At 42.1% G+C, this 18,164-nt stretch overlaps 1 protein-coding gene and 1 long non-coding RNA gene across 4 annotated transcripts in view; one reads left to right on the forward strand and one right to left on the reverse strand.

Annotated features, from left to right (window-relative positions):
- LOC112432436 (protein NLRC3) overlaps positions 1–18,164 on the reverse strand; it is a 3,307,575-nt gene that overhangs the window by 2,765,820 nt on the left and 523,591 nt on the right. The window lies entirely within an intron of this gene.
- LOC143415771 (uncharacterized) lies at positions 8,395–11,572 on the forward strand. Of its 2 annotated transcripts, none has more exons than XR_013096212.1 (3): positions 8,395–8,513; positions 8,934–10,629; positions 10,894–11,572. It is a non-coding gene; the product is annotated as an uncharacterized LOC143415771 (long non-coding RNA). The 2 variants fall into 2 exon arrangements; XR_013096211.1 differs by having other exon boundaries at positions 8,934–11,024; positions 11,108–11,571.

Here is an 18,164-nt window from a genome sequence, read left to right on the forward strand (position 1 = left end):
AATTCCTCCAAATAACAACAACAGTCACCCCAATGTGCTTTATATTGTAAGATAAAGAACCTACAATAATACAACAGAAAAAACCCCAACTATATTTTTGGGTCCTGAAAACTGAAGGCTCTGCCTCCCATTCTACTTTTAAATACTCTGTGAACAACAAGTAGGCCTGCAGAGCGAGAGCGAAGTGCTCTAATAGGGGGATATGGTACTACAAGGTCATTAAGATAAGATGGGGCCTGATTATTTAAGACCTTGTATGTGAGGAGCAGGATTTTGAATTCAATTCTGGATTTAACAGGAAGTCGATACAGGAGAAATCTGCTCTCTCTTTCTAGTCCCTGTCAGGACTCTTGCTGCAGCATTTTGGATTAACTGAAGCCTTTTCAGCGAGTTTTTAGGACTTGCTGATAATAATGAATTACAGTCGTCCAGCCTTGACGTAATAAATGCATAAACTTGTCACGGCTGGGGCAGCAGTCGTGCGGTGGAGTTAAATGAGGACCCAAGTTGCAGACAGTGGTGGAGATGCGAGTGAGGTTTTATTTACAGTGAACAAACCAAGGTGAGGGCAGAACTAAACATAAACCTAAACTGGAAAAACTACAGTGGCTTGCAAAAGTATTCGGCCCCCTTGAACTTTTCCACATTTTGTCACATTACAGCCACAAACATGAATCAATGTTAGTGGAATTCCAGGTGAAAGACCAACACAAAGTGGTGCACACGTGAGAAGTGGAACGAAAATCATACATGATTCCAAACATTTTGTACAAATAAATAACTGCAAAGTGGGGTGTGCGTAATTATTCAGCCCCCTGAGTCAATACTTTGTAGAACCAGCTTTTGCTGCAGTTACAGCTGCCAGTCTTTTAGGGTCTGTCTCTACCAGCTTTGCACATCTACAGACTGAAATCTTTGCCCATTCTTCTTTGCAAAACAGCTCCAGCTCAGGCAGATTAGATGGGCAGCGTTTGTGAACAGCAGTTTTCAGATCTTGCCACAGATTCTGGATTGGATTTAGATCTGGACTTTGACTGGGCCGTTCTAACACATGGACATGTTTTGTTTTAAACCATTCCATTGTTGCCCTGGCTTTATGTTCAGGGTCGTTGTCCTGCTGGAAGGGGAACCTCCGCCCCAGTCTCAAGTCTTTTGCAGACTCCAAGAGGTTTTCTTCCAAGATTGCCCTGTATTTGGCTCCATCCATCTTCCCATCAACTCTGACCAGCTTCCCTGTCCCTGCTGAAGAGAAGCACCCCCAGAGTGTGATGCTGCCACCACCATATTTGACAGTGGGGATGGTGTGTTCAGAGTCATGTGCAGTGTTAGTTTTCCACCACACATAGCGTTTTGCATTTTGAACAATAAGTTCCATTTTGGTCTCATCTGACCTGAGCAGCTTCTTCCACATGTTTGCTGTGTCCCCCACATGGCTTGTGGCAAACTGCAAACGGGACTTCTTATGGTTTTCTGTTAACAATGGCTTTCTTCTTGCCACTCTTCCATAAAGGCCAACTTTGTGCAGTGCACGACTAATAATTCCCCCACCTGAGCTGTAGATCTCTGCAGCTCGTCCAGAGTCACCATGGGCCTCTTGGCTGCATTTCGGATCAGCACTCTCCTTGTTCGGCCTTGTTCGATTACACACAGGTGCACTCTATTTAGTCATTAGCACTCATCAGGCAACGTCTATGTGCAACTGACTGCACTCAAACCAAAGGGGGCTAAATAATTACGCACACCCCACTTTGCAGTTATTTATTTGTAAAAAATGTTTGGAGTCATGTATGATTCTCATTCCACTTCTCACGTGTACACCGCTTTGTGTTGGTCTTTCACCTGGAATTCAAATAAAACTGATTCATGTTTGTGGCTGTAATGTGACAAAATGTGGAAAAGTTCAAGGGGGCCGAATACTTTTGCAAGCCACTGTAACAGACAAACCTGAAAACATAAGGACAGCGGGGAATACACAGAGATGACACAAAGAAGGCTGGATAGAGAGACGAGTAGTAACACTGATTAACACAGTAATGCAGACGACACAACGAGGAACACAGGCAGACACACACTATAAATACACACAAGGTAATGAGGGAATGACACACAGGAGGGGAGCACAGCTGATCCTAATTCACAAGACGAGACACAAACCTTCAAAGTAAAACAGGAAACAGACTGTTTTACAACACAAACTCGGGGACACGAACAGAACACAGAGGAAAGACACAGGTAGAGATCAACCTAAGAACTAATACAAAATTAGAATTAACACAAAGTACACAAGGTGATACCAAAAATGAAACAAAACGCTGAACGACCCAGGACCATGACAGAACTAGTTTTTCAGCGTCACTCTGAGACAGGATATTTCTAACTTTAGAGATGTTGCACAAATGGAAGAAAGCAGTCTTGCATATTTGTTTAATATGTGCGTTGAAGGACATGTCCTGGTCAAAAATGACTCCAAGGTTCCTCACAGTGTTACTGGAGGCCAAGGTAATGCCATCCAGAGTAAGAATCTGCTTAGATACCATATTTCTAAGATTTTCAGGGCCGAGTACAATAACCTCAGTTTGATCTGAATTAAGAAGCAGAAAGTTAGCGGCCATCCAGGTCTTTATGTCTTTAAGACGTTCCTGCAGTTTAACTAATTGGTGTGTGTTATCTGACTTCATGGACAGATGGAGCTGGGTATCATCTGCATAGCAGTGTAAATGTATGCTATGTCTTCTAATGATGCTGCCTAAGGGAAGCTTGGTAACGGGAGCGTTGCCAGCAGAAGGCTGAAGTGGAATCTCCCAGAAAGCTGCAGAAGAAAAAACATGAGCTGAAATGGTGGATTTCAGTCAAATAAGGAGAACTGTGGCTTTCCTCCAACCTTTGACCAATCACCTTAGTGTCCTGTTTATAAACCATAATAAAAAGCATTTACTGTCTGGGCATTTTTTTGTTTGGGTCTCCAAACAGCAGAAAGAAATGGCAGCCATTTTTTTAACTTTACCTTCAACTGGTAAATAGATTTAAGAAAAAGCACTTTGATCATATTTGTGACGTGTCCCAAACTGTTGTTGTCGCCTCATTTATGTTGATAAAACAGCTCTAAAACCAATCTGACAATATAAATCTGTAAAATGGGCAGAAAACCTGCTGCTGGTCCCATTTTAATCAAACCAACCCAAAGAGCAGATATTCATGTGTACACAGGAGGTTATTTGTGCAGATGCATAAAACACAAACTGTTGGCTTTCTGCAGTCTCTCACTCCTGAAAGTGTTGGCAAGTGTTTTGGATTTATTATTTATATGGATTTTAATGGCACCTGTGTAATGTTAACTAATGTTTTTATTGTTTATGTGTTTTTTGTTTAGTCATTCCCTGACTTACCTGTGGGTTCTGGGATGGTTTTATTTAAATTCTCCAACAGATCATTCTTGTTTATCCTCCCCAAAAGATTTTTAGCAACTTGAAAAGTGTTGATAGAGTAGGTATCAAACATCAGATCCACTATGTCCGTCCTCTCTGCATTCTCCAGTTTACTCACTGGGATTGCTGGTAAACCTTCTACAGACCCGTTCTTCAGATGCCACTTAAATTTTTCAAAGTCATCACGTCCCAAATCCTCCAAAGTCCCCAGAAGGATTTCTTTAGGTGTCGTCATCTTTTACCCTGTAAGGACCCGATAAACAAAGACTGTAACAACAGCTGGAGAGGTAATTGTCTGATTTATCAGAATTTAACTTGATTCTAACAGCAGTTCATCACTACCACCAATAAATTTCTAAGGCTCAGAATGCAACAAAATTGCACATGAAGAAGCACATAGAGAAGTATCCAAGTAACACTTTGCTATAATATAAAACAAACTATTATAAATAAAGAAAATATATAAACTAAATATATACACTACCCGTCAAACGTTTTAGAACAGCCCAATTTTTCCAGTGTTTTTGTCACGGTTTGCGAGCCGTGTGTAAATTATTAAAGGACCCTTTATGCAGGCAGCTCAGATGCAAGTGAGTTTATTCATCACATGGTGATACAAACAGAAATGGCGAAGGTGAGCATGGAAACTAAGCAAAAACCTAAACTGGGAAAACTAACAGTACACGAATATGAAGAATTACACGAAGGGAAGACGAAAACACGGAACACAAGGGGTGGGAGCAAAGCACCACAACACATCACTATATAGTAGTGATGGGTCCAGCAACACTGATGCACCGACGCTTGTATCAAGCTCACAGAGCGAAACCTGTATCGGTGCGTGTGTCGCTTTAAGAAAAAGTCACGTGATCGATACAGCTGCTGTATCGCTCATTACCAACGCGCTAAACTGTGTTTAAAAGGTACCGCATCTGCATCTGTCAATGGGATGAGTCGCCACCAAAAAACCCCCCAAAAAACCAAAATTACTCTCGCAAAGATAAAAAAAAAAAAAAAAAAAACATCTCTCCATAACAAAATTGAGCTTGAAAGAAAAAAAAATGTTTCTGCTGTGTGGGATCATTTTGATCTTTTAACTGCAAATAAGGGAATAGTTTGTCTGTCTTTGTTTCAGTGTAATCTATCAGAATAGGAAAAACAGCAATGTGACTTGCAGTGTAAATTATTTATTTTCTATTCTGCTGAGCTTTGTTACACAATCAAAAGCACCTCCTCAGTGTTCAGGCATTACAGAACCAAACATGAAAATGAGGAGACAAACACACCGAGAATGAACACAGGTCGGCCTATATTGACACTGAACTGCTTTATCATCATTTTTTAATTAACATGCGTTTTATTATTTTGAAATCAAGCACCTAGGAAGTCTGTTCTGGACCATGCAGTCCTGAGTTTTATTATAACGGACTGCCAACCCCTTAGTATTGTGGAGAGTGTCGGAGAGAAACATTCCAAGATCAGAGGATCCTTTAACGTACTGGGGGAACAGGAAGACATCTTATCTGAACCTTTTCCACCTGGCTTTACAGTTTTTGTGTACCCCAGCTTCATCTGTGCCTCTGAATTTTCCAAAGCTGGGGAAATGCACCTTAGAACACACATGCATCAACACTACAATGAGCGGGCGGAGGGAGGTTTTGGAGTCTTCTCACACCCCCGTTCTCTGCGACAGGCACGTGCAGAGGGGGGGGGGCTAGAGGGGCTTGAGCACCCGCCCCTTTCCTGATGGGTGCCCAAGGTGCCCTTTTGTTGAGGCAACTTTTTTAAAAAAAAAAGTATTATTTTTTTTTAATGTGTGCGTGCGTGCGGAGTCCTGTCTGTGCCCCTCAACAATAATATTTAACTATTAATCACAGTTTTGCTAAATAAAAGGATCTGGCTTGCATCAGTCACATGATCACATTTAACCAATGATCGCCCTCGACGGCAGAACGCGCTGGTTACGAGCCGGGAACGAGCTCACAAAGAGCACGCGCATCTTTTGCGGTCCGGAGCTGTAGGAGAAACACAAGTTAACTCAGAGACACAGACTGATGCGACAAACCCAGTAAGTAGCTGTACAGCGTACACTGTAGTGTGTAGCACACAGGAGTATTAGCTTATTACGTACACGTTGGTAAGATGTCTTGTGGCAATTTGACGAACTGAAACAAACGAGCGTGCTGTGTGTGCAACAGCGCGACAAACATTACCTGTCCTTTTATTAACTGCACATGTAGTGCTGGTCATAGCTGCTGGCTACCTGTGTAAGGCTGTCATGGGTCTGTAGCTCTGTCACCGTTTTAGTGAACATATTTAGTTTTAAAGTAAGTTACAGAGCATTTCCTGCCCTTCTGGGGGGATTATATTTCACTAAAAACCGATCTAATATACATGTCCACATAATTATGCATTATTATAATTATAATATATTAAAAAACACACTGTATTTTAAAGAACATACATTAAGATGCAGATTATATTAGATTTATATTTTAGATAAGACAAAATTTGGATTTTACAGCAGTAAAATGATTGTATCTCTATACATGTAATAAGCTTTGCCCTGCACAGAGTGGATAGTGAAACAAATGGAATCATCATAAATACATTATTTCATATTTATTACTTCCCCCTCCTCATTGCTTTATTATTGTAGCTCTAGTAATAAATAATAATGTAAGGATTCTGGATCAGCACCATGATGCCCATAGTATATACAGTATTCTGAAGAAGGTCTAAAATGTCAGTGTGTTGCACCAAAATATTTAAGTAATTATCAGTTTTAGTTCTTAGAGTGTACCTCAAAGCACACTGTGTTCTGTTGATCTTATGTGCTGCACAATAATGTTTAATATTTAGTATTTACTGTTATATTACTATATATCATTGTGATGTTGTTTATTGTATTGCTCTCGTTTTCTTCTGCTTGTTTTCTTTTTTCTTTCTCAACAGGTGATCCAGGTGATTGATGTATGTGTGTGTGTGTGTATATATATATATATATATTTATTTTTTTTGTCTGCTTATTTAGTTGGTTTTTGTTTTTTTGCCCTTTATCCCTGTCCCAGGACACAGCTGGGAGTGATTGACAAGATGAGACAGAGGAAACGCAAACTAAACACACTGACATGAGACACGGACCTTCACCACAAAGCAGTAAATACATAGACTGAGGCTACGTCCACACGTACACGGGTATTTTTGAGAACGGAGATTTTCCGTTTTTGTTTTCAAAAATAATCCCGTCCACACGTAAAGGCAGAAATGAAGGAAAACACTGCTAGGAACATGCCAAAGCAACAGGTGGAGATATATTCCTAACCGTGCAGAAATGCTGGCCAATCAGAAGTCTAGAAGCCTCGGTGGGAAAAAGTAAACAAAGCTGGGGCATAGAAGGAGAACCAAGTCGTATGTGTGGAGGGACAGTAACTGTGTGTATATGTAATCATTTAAACACTGCAGAAAGTACAATTAACACTAATAGTATAATAATAGTACCTGAATTGTACGGAGCCCCTCTGATGACATGGTCCAAAAATAAATAAATTGTGGCCACAAAATACCCTCGAAATACTATTTTCGAGAGCACGAAATGGGTATAACGTGGCAACGAATTACGCATTTGTGGCAACATCATATTGATACAATTCCTGGACAGCTGCGTAGAGACACAAGCATGAGAGTAGGCTAAACCTATACACCGTGGACAGAGACGGTATGAGTGAGTTTTATTTTAGGCTGGGAATGAGCTACAATGCATTTTGAAAAGCCTGCAATGCAAGGAACCATTATTACGGAGAGACATTTAAACAGGATACTGAGAGCCCAGTTGCTTTACAGGGCCTGGACGCCGGGATAGATTTTATTGTCAACCAACTGCAAGGGCCTGGGAAGGATCACGGTTATTGGTCAAGTGTTTCGTGCCCACAAATTAGCATTTCGTGCGCACGAAGTAGTATTTTGTGGCCACAATTGATTTATTTTTTGGACCATGTCATCAGAGGGGCTCCGAAGAATTGGGATACAGCCTCTGAGATAGAAAGTGTGCGACCGTGAACTCGACTCTCTTTATGACACATACACACACAGACACACACACAGACACTTGTTTTCAGATTTTAGTGAGGACACCAAAAAGCCTCAAAAATATCCTCAAACTCGTGAGGACGGCCATTTTGTGGGACTCTATTAGCCCACATAGTAGCATACCAACTCTTTGTCCTCACAAACATGTCTAAACAGGTACACACACACACACAGACACACACACAAACAGGTTTGTCAGGTTCCTCGGCTCGTTCTCTGCGTTCAGTCCATTGAAGGTGATTATTGAGCCAATCACAGCTACAGAGCTCACTGTGACTCTTCTTCTCTCTACAGTCACACAAACAAACACACTCAGAGACTCTGACAGCAAAACTACAACAATGTGGTGTTAACACTCACCCTGCCTCAGCTCCACCGTCCTCCTGCTGCTCTGACGGAGGCTCAGCTGTTTCTCTTCCTGTTCCCACCTGCTCGGGTGGCTCCTCCCCTCTGCAGGTACAGGAAATCAGGTGTGTGTGTCTCTTGTTGAGACTGGTTCTTCCTGCTCTCTATCATCACATTGGGTGTTTCCAAATTCAGGGAGAGGATGCTTCGAATGCCACATTTGTAGGAAATTGTATCACATGGACGCGACGAAGGCTGTTCAAATTTGAAGTCTTCCAAATGCGTCCTTCATTTCCCTGAATTTGAAGGATGGGTCAGGTGTGTCCTTTGTGGCCCAACATATCCCAGGATTCATTGCGGGCCATACAGGAGATATTTTTCTGATAATGATAGTGATCGAAGTGGGAGTTAATGCAGGAGACGAACACTTTCAAATGTAAGTATATGAAAATCTGGTGGTGCAAAAGTTTTTATAGCGGGTGTGTTGTTAGGCTCTGGGCATCTGCATAGACATGTTCTTTTTTTGAGAATGTGAGGACAAACTTGAAAGAGAGACACTGTGAGAGTGGACACATCCACACTGCTGCTGCATCTGTGCTCACCACGATGGCCTCCTTCAGAGAGATGGAGGACTCACTCTGTCTTCTGGCTGATGTAAGTGTTCAGCTTTGAACAGCTGTCGTTCCAGCTGCTTTTAACTTTGTAGTTTCACATTTGTACAGACTTTATATTTTTTATAGACGTGTCATAAACCAGTCCTTAAATCATTTTCATTATCACAGATACAGTCTACACTCTGCATCATGAGCTGGTCAATATCGCAAAAGTTGTAATTCGTTTCATGTTTCATGTAAACTGCTCTGAGGTCACAGTGACACCAGCAGATGTAGTTACAGCCTCTCTGTCCCCACCATCCCAGCCCACGTAGACCGCAAAGGCCGGGTCCTCCGAAGGATGCAGCCGACGAATTGGGACACAGCTCATGTCTGACAGCAGTTTGAAGAGGAAATGGATTCTGTTCTGTTCTTCACTCATCACCTACCTGACAGCTGACACCTCACACCTGTTTCTCAGCTGCAGGTCAGACAGAAGGACACACAGAGGATGGAGGGAAGGAGGATGGATCTGCTAGTCTGAAAGTTGGTATGTCAGTTTCTGGTCAAGTTTTTGTTCAACAGGAAACATAAACAGAAGCAGGATTCATACCAGCCTCCACTTGAACAGCAGCCTGCTTAAACTGTCTGCGTGTCTCTAGCTGATCTCTGTCTCCTGCTGATGTCACAACGTCTCCGTTTTATTTGAACACTGGAGGTGAAGATGGCAGATTGTTGGCTAAAATGGATGTCTGTGGCATCCTGCATTTAATGTTCAGCATCTTTGTGAAAAACCCTTTAAAAGTTGTTTAACATGTCCAAAAATCCAAAACTGTTACAGATTACAAAGATGTTGTTTCTATGAGCTCAGGCTGTACTTGCTAGTTCACATTTCGGTAGTAATGTTGATGATGAGGATCATTATTTGTCATTGCTTTAGTTTTTATTCCACTGTTTCAAGGACATGCACTTAGTAGGGACAGCGGACTGGACAGGTCTTCAGTCTGTCTCGCTCTAAGACAGCTGGGTTAGGCTCCAGCGCCCCCGCGACCCTGAAAAGGATCAGCAGAAGTGGATGGATGGAGGGTCAGTTTGTCAACATTAGAAAAACAAACATACTACCTGCCTTAAATGTGAAATGGACGGGCTTTATGTTTGCTCGTTGTTTGCTAAAGAGACTTTTCTGCAGCATTTCTCTCCCGACTTCTTTGTAGCACCTTTCACTGTCACACATTTGATCTTTACAGCAGGGCTGTGCCATATCATATACCATACTATAGAATTTTGACATAGTAGCTATATAATGTTACTCCTACTTTATAGATCTCCATCACCCGATCCTCCGAAAACCTCTTGGAGTTGGCAGCACTCGACTGAGCCATTTTGTGCAGAAGAAGATTAAAATGATGCTTTAAACTCCAGATGTTATCTGAGCTCAGATCCTAAAGCCAGACCTCTGCATCTTCATTCTTGTGGAAAAGCAGAGCAGATGTTGTTTTCAGGAGGATGCTGCTATAATGGCTTTAGTTCCTTGCAGGTAATTATGACGACAGCGGAAGCAGCAGGAACAACAAACAGCCCAAACTAACAGACAAAATATTAATGAAAGTCCAACCCAATCTCCTCCATCCCCGTATCCTCCACTATTTGCATCTTCATCTGTGAAACCTGCAGAGCAGAAACAGTGTGTGGACAAAGTTAGCCGGTATGCAGACATGTTTGCTTTTGTTACAGGAGTTTGAAACACATCTGCAGCTCATTCAGAGGCTTTGGGGCCGTACACACTTCATTTTAAATCAGTACAGCCGATCTCACAGCTGCTGGATGTTTCTTTGAATCATAAGAACATTAAGACAAACAAGATGATCATGAAAATCATATTAATGATTGATTTGGCCTACGTTTGATGCTGAACTGCAGTAGCTCCTGACATTGTGCTTTTATTTCGTCTGGATTAGTTTGCAGCACTGCTGCACAGTTTACATTAAAGTGCACTTTTGCAGAGCAGACGACCCCCTGCACGACTGATGGGGTGAACCAAGGCCCTGCATCAGACAAAGAAGCATTATTTCAACTGTGAGTCATGCAAAGCAGCTCTAGTAGAGTCCTGTAAATGAACAGACTGGATCCCTGTAACGTACCACCTCAGTGACCAGTGGAAACATTCAAATGTTCAGGTAGTCATCCTAACTGACTTGGGGTTTCTGCCAGTGTGTTACAAGTGAAGCAGCTTGCCTGGTCTACACACTGGGACTCGTTTCTTTAAATCACCATTAATACAGTTTCAGCTGCTGACACATTCACTAGTGGGTAGTAATTAAAGCATGCTGCACCACTCATGAGTGCTATCATTCAGCACTCTCATTCATTTGTCTTAAAGCTGGTAATTAAACTCCCTGATGCCTCACTCTGTCTCACTCTTTTCTGTGTGTGAGAGAAAGAAGATGCAGCTGTGTTTCTAACAGCTGCTCTGGAGGAAGCCCTGCAACTCTAGAATCTCACCTGAGTCTGTGACTGTGAGCTTGATGGAGTGCCTGAACTCCTTGATGACTCTCTCACCACAGATGCTGTGGTTGGTTGGTTCACTCACTATGTATTAACAGACCTCTCTGCATTGAATCATATCTGTTATTAATCTCTGTCTCGCTTCCACAGCATGTCTTCATCCTGTCTTCCTTCTCTCACCCCAACCGGTCAGCAGATGGCCCCGCCCCTCCCTGAGCCTGGTTCTGCTGGAGGTTTACGTTGAAACCAAGCACACCATTGTTTTTCTTGTGACATTACCAATAAGTTTGATGTGTCACATGGCCCTCTTCCTATTGAAAAAACAAAAGTTGTATCCAAGATGGCCGACTTCTAAATGGCCACCATGGTCACCACCCATCTTGAGGAGTTTGCCCCTCACATATACTAATGTGCCACAAACAGGACTTTAATATCACCAACCATTCCCATGTTATTACGGTGTATCCATATAAATGGCCCACCCTGTACTTACATTATAACCAATCCGCTCCTTTATCCTCACTTAAAATATTTTTACTGAACTATTGTAATATTTGCTGCCATTGCTGCTGTCCTCTTGGCCAACTTACTCTTACAAAAGACATGTTTAATGTTAATGAGATTTTTTTTTTAACTAAATAAATAAAGGTTATATAAAAGTCGCTGCCAAAAACTGATCGCGGCTTCTACCTTGTTACACGAATGTTGTTTGTGGCTCAAGATGACTTTATGTCATCCATGAGGGAAGCATTTGACATATGTTTCACATATTATAGCCCAACAAGTTACTTATAGCAGTTTAAATACGAGCAATCACTTTTTGGCAAATACCAGAAATCAGTTTTTGGCAGACAATCACTTTTTGGCACAACACCGGTGTCTAGCAGGTTTTATATTTTAGAAAGTTTAAAGCTCAGCTTAATAGAAGTCGTGTGGTCGTGAGTTTTGCATAAACAAATTTGTGCAAACCTCAATGAAGTGAAGCAACATTATAAAGAAGAGTGAGCCTAAATGACTCCCCAATGATGTGAGAGACTGATAGTCATACAGAAAACAATGACTTTGAGCTGTTGCTGCTAAACGTGCTTCTACAAGCAACTGAATCTTGGAGTGCACTTTGGTTTGTCTGCTCATAAATTGGTGGTTCATGATGATAAATGAACTTCTGAACTGGTTTAACATCAGTGCAGTGGCTGGTCCATTCCTTGATGTATATGTCAACGTTCAAAATGAGCCATTTAAATCAGCTGTGTTGGATCAAGGACACATCTAAACCCTGCAGGACAGCGGCCCCGAGGCCTGGAGTTCCCACCCTCAGTGCAGTGGAAATAGTCTCGTGCCAGTCTTGGTGCTGCCTTTGAGTCTATATTGCCGAACACTGTGCGCACACATTTCTTTCCTTCCTAAACAAACACACATTTGTAAAGGAAAATTTAAATTGAACTCACAGTTGGCGGTTAATCGTTATATAGTTTAGATGTACACCGAGAGACGCATTTAGTGGGACTTTTACACCGCCACAGATTTTCTTCTTCTTTTTTGTTACATTATTGACATATACTAGATATTTTAACCTAAGCAGCAACAATCATGTCTCTGGTACAGGCACTTTCCACCATGCAGGTTAAGCTAAAATGTGACTTGAAACAAATTCTGGGTTTCCGTTCCATAAAGGTTCATTTCATCTGGTAAGTTAGCCCCTGAGGTAACAGTCTATGTGAACATAACATACTCACTGACTCACACTCAACTTGACTGATAGTGATTTCCTGAATTAGGCAAAGCGCACAGAGGAAATTCATTTGCATATGTTTGTTTTCACAATCACTGAAATCCAAGTTAGGCATGTTTTCCTTTGTTGTTGTTGTTCTTGACACGAGTGCTTCAGTTATTTTCTCATCAGTATGTTAGGACAGAAAGGATTCTGTTGTGGATTTATGATCATCTCACGTGTGTCCATCTTTCAAACTCTTAGATTGTGTAGACATTAATGCAGCTGTCAGACTGTAGGCCAGTTTCTTTGCACTGTAAGCATTGATTGGATGCTACTGTAGCAATCAGTGCTTACACAAAACGTCCCTGCGTAAACCCTCAGACACACAACAAACAGATCAATAGTATCTGAAATTCAGAGTACGGATCTTTTTACACATTTCTCACAGAAAATCACCTAAATCGCTTTCGTGTGAGATGCACATCATGTTTGCCTCATAAAGACTTGCCCTGTATGTATTCATTTCTTTTGACTTTCACGTGGAATTGTCACCTAATATAACAGGTCCATCAGTAAATGGTGTCTATCTTCAGTTTCTGTCTCCTAGACTTTGTCCCTGTCAGGTTACAGCTGAATAGATAGTCATATCATGCAGAGACTGCATCGTACTATAATGCTCGTATGATCGCGTTTGTCATAAGTGGACTGGTCTTGTTGAAACTTTGCAGAAACCTTGCCCAGTAAACTGTGAGTGCTAACATTTCTATGGCATATGCAAATACTTTAGACAAATCCCACAGTTGTCTATATTTGTATATTTGACAGTTTAATGAAGCATTTAGAAATCAAAGGTCAGATTAAAATGCTGTATCACAATAGAATGTGATATCGCACAATACAATATTTTTAATATCACACACAGCATGAAAGTTTGCTAGTGTATATTATAAAAATATTACAGTATGTTGGTATAACTTTATCCCCTCCTAGTTTTTAAGATACAAATTTTGGCCCACACTGATTTGTGATCATATTCCTCTGTCCACTAAATGAAGATGGAGGCTCTGCTCTTTATTTCTGTGTTTCTCTGGAGAATCCTGGTAACATGATGGCTTTCTGTCTCTAAACACACACGAGCTTAACTCCGAATGAACATGATCAGAGTTCATTGAACCAACTCTGATCAGTCTTTTCTAAGGGTTTCAAGCCTTTCTTGTTCGAGCCTCTCTTTGTTGTTGCTACAGTTATGTGTAATTATTACAGTTTTTCTCGATTGCTTAAACACTATAACCAGGCCTCTAAACTAAAATTTCAAAACCGTAACGCTATTGTTCAAAAAGCTCACCCATTTCCCTGAACTATAAACACTATTCCCTGCTTTGACACATGACTCAAATTTGGTGAACTGTTACTGCAAAACTCTACACACAAATCCTTACATTTTACAGTGCTTACACCAGTCATTTAGAAAGCACTAGCATGCAATAATGTTAACTTAAGTCAGCATAGCTTGAGCTCAATTAGCACACAATTAACCAGGTGGAAACACTAGGATTCAAAATTTAGCACACACCAATCAGAACCTGCGATGGATAGATAAAAGGGCCAAAGTCAGCTCATTCAGGTTTGAAACAATGGATCCAAAGAGATGCAAAGGAAGAGGACGTGGTGGAGAAAGAGGACGTGGTGAAGGAGGAGGACGTGGTGAAGGAGGTGGAGGTGGAGAACGATGGCGACAAGGAAGGGGAAGAGCAAGGGCAAGAAGACAGTCAGTCTCAGATGAAATTCGAGCCACTTTAGTTGACCATGTCCTTGTCCATGGGATGACTATGAGGGAGGCTGGGCAACGAGTACAACCAAATTTGAGTCGCTTCACTGTTGCCTCCATCATCAGAACCTTCAGGGAGGAAAACAGGTAGGTGTACTTGCAGTAAGACTGCTTTGTACAGTAACGTTTAAGTTACTGAACTTATGTGTCTTGAGTTTCAGTATGTTTCCATTATTTTCCTGTAAAATGAATGTGTGACAGTTACAGTAATGAGTGCTTCTATTTTTGTAGGACACAGAGACGACCACCTGGTGGAGGCAGGTTAAGGCTTTTGTCGGAGGAGCAAGAGAGGGAACTTGTAAACATGGTAATTGCAAATAATGTAATCCGCCTGCAAGAGATTCAAAGGAGAGTGATTGAGGATGATCATCTTTTTCGAGGCATAAATGCCATCAGCCTCTCCACAATTGACCGCATCCTCCGAAAGAATCAATTCCGGATGAAACAGGCATACCGAGTCCCTTTCGAACGAAACTCTGACAGAGTGAAAAACCAACGTGTGGAATATGTTCAGGTATGAGTTTTGATACTGTATAAAGTATTGTGTACCATCACAGCATGGCAGTTTATGGGCGATCGTGGCTCAAGAGTTGGGAGTTCGCCTTGTAATCGGAAGGTTGCCGGTTCGAGCCCCGGCTTGGACAGTCTCGGTCGTTGTGTCCTTGGGCAAGACACTTCACCCGTTGCCTACTGGTAGTGGTCAGAGGGCCCGGTGGCGCCAGTGTCCGGCAGCCTCGCCTCTGTCAGTGCGCCCCAGGGTGGCTGTGGCTACATTGTAGCTGCCATCACCAGTGTGTGAATGTGTGTGTGAATGGGTGGATGACTGGATATGTAAAGCGCTTTGGGGTCCTTAGGGACTAGTAAAGCGCTACATAAATACAGGCCATTTACCATTTTATGCTGCCATTTCAGCACTCTTGAACTGTGGTTCAGGGTACCGATTGACTCTACTGTGTTATGTGTTTTGCAGAGAATCTTTGAGATTGAAGGACGGTCTGTTCCCCATGAAATAATCTTTGTGGATGAGGCAGGTTTTAACCTGACCAAAAGAAGGAAAAGGGGGAGGAACATAATTGGCCATCGGGCTATTGTAAATGTCCCTGGTCAGCATGGGGGGAATGTCACTATGTGCGCAGCCATCAGCCAACGAGGGGTACTCCACCGCCATGCCGTACTAGGACCCTATAACACTATGCTTCTCCTTGCTTTTCTTGATGGTTTAAGACAACATATGTTCCAGCTGGACTATAGGGAACCAGCACAGCCAGAGCAGCCTCACTACGTTGTTGTGTGGGATAACGTCAGCTTCCATCGCGCTGCTCTGGTTCGTGACTGGTTTACCAATAACCCAAGGTTTTCTAATATCTTTCTGCCTGCATACTCTCCCTTTCTAAACCCGATAGAGGAGTTATTTTCGGCATGGCGGTGGAAAGTGTATGACCGAGAACCTTATGTCCGTGTTCACCTCCTTCAGGCCATCGAAGAGGCCTGCCTAGACATATCAGTAGATGCATGCCAGGGGTGGATCAGGCATGCAAGAGGATTTTACCCCCGCTGCCTGGCTGGGGCCAATATAGCCTGTGATGTGGATGAGATTCTCTGGCCTGACCCAGACCAAAGACAAGATGCTGAGGTGGGATAATGTTTCTGGTGTGTGTTGTACTGTATAGTACATGAATGACAATGTGCCACTGTACATACATTGGTTGCGTCTTTTGTGTTTATCATGTGACAAGGGTTTTGAAGGGGAGAACCATAAGCAACCTAATTGTTTTGGAACTATTGTTTTGAATTAATTGTACCAGTGTGCAAAACTCTGTTGTGGTGTGTGTGTTTTTGAGGGCTTGTGTTTGATGTCTGAGGGCAAAGTTTGGTTTTTCAGCAGGAGTGAATAGTTTTGGGTGTAGAGCTTCATTTTGACCTGGAAATAGGATGTTTGGGGAATTGAGTGAGATGTTATGGATTTGTGTTTACTGTTGTGAGGATATGAGGCGTAGTTTCAAGAAATGTGTTTTAGCAATCGAGAAAAACTGTAATAGTATTGCAGATGTTAGCCTCTGCCTGCAGTGTTGATGTGGGTAAAGGCTTTAACCATGGATTAGCGGCAGGTCCCAGCTTGTAAATTGTGGAGCATTAATGCCCACTCCAGCTCCTATAACCAAATATAAACAGTTGGGATGAGAGTTAGCTCAAGCCACTACAACAGCCAGCAAGAATGATCTGTTCATGCTAGCATTAACAGTGCCTATACACATAGCGACACACGGGGGAGGGGCCTAACTAATAACCAAGATGACTACAGGCTTGGAGGTGCTAAAAGTCAGATATACCAGGAGCAGTTTGGGCTTTAGAACAAATTTTGTGTAATTATAACAATATGTAATTTAGGACCTGGTTACATATGATGCTGCTGATTTTTTAAATCTAATTTTTACGTTGCATTAATTTCTTTTTGTCAGACAGGGAATCGAACATGTTATGGCATGCATAGGTTCTTTCTCTTCAGCACCCTCTGCTGGTCATAGTGGAAATACTCACCAGCTTTTATTTTGGTGGGGTTTTTCTGTGTTCCTGTGGGTAGAGGAAACAGGAAGCTGGTCGCTTGTTAGCCTGCAGAATATGTTGTTGCTCTTTAAAACATTTCTGCCTTGGAGAGTTATTGCTTGTGAGTATTAATGTACAACATGTTTACAAGTTTATTTGGTGCATTTCTATTACATAGATTTGTTTAGAAACCAGTTATTTCATGTGCTATGTTTATCTTTGAGGAAGCTAAACTCGCTAAGTTGTATTGTGATCAATACTGAGTCGCTGTTGATTACACATACTATATAACAGTATAGTTCATATCCTAGAAGTGTGTGTAAAGAGGAAAAGACATCTTGTGACATTTACTTTGTGTTTGTTTTTAGTTTTACGGGAAGAAAAGGATGTCAATCATTGAACTACTGACGAAGTAAAAAGCCTTAAACTTACTTCCGCCTCCAATGTTCATTGAAACCGTTAGCTGTCTGTCAAGTTGGGCAAAGGGACGCACAATAAGGACAGAACAGTAAAAAAGCAGCTTCTCAGCAGGCAGAGATAATCAAAGACAGCAACTTCGTCTGCCAGCACGTCTCATCTCTACTACTGCTTACGCTTGCCACACAGCAGCATTGTGGGATGGAGGACACACAAGTCACAAAAGAAATAACGCAGCTGTCGGCTCTAGAGACCAGGTCAGTGGCCTCTATAGCATCGAGTGGATCATCAGCCAGTCGAGCCGCTGCTGCAGCTCATGCTAAACTGGAGGCAGCTCGCGCACGAGCTGATTATGCCAAAATAGAGTCAGAAATGATGATTGAAAAGGCTCGCATAGAAGCCAAATTGAACACTTTACAGTATGAAAAGGAGGTAGCAGCAGCTATGGCTGAAGCCAGCATCCTTGAGGTTGCAGCAGAAGAGTCTGTCAAAACTGAAAGGAAACCAGCCTTTGAAGAGACTGCTGAAAGGACACGGCAGTATGTGGAGCAGCATCTACAGCCAACCGAGAGTGCTAAACCAGAGGAAGAGCATAGAGAGTCAACTGTTCATGAGCTGAAGCCCACGATTCAACCCAGGCAAAGCTTTGGTACTCCATATGTTGAATCTCACTTGTTCAAAATGAGAAACAAAGCCATTCCAAC

The sequence above is a fragment of the Maylandia zebra genome, unplaced genomic scaffold (genome assembly GCF_041146795.1).
Source record: "Maylandia zebra isolate NMK-2024a unplaced genomic scaffold, Mzebra_GT3a scaffold03, whole genome shotgun sequence".
NCBI lineage: Eukaryota > Metazoa > Chordata > Actinopteri > Cichliformes > Cichlidae > Maylandia > Maylandia zebra.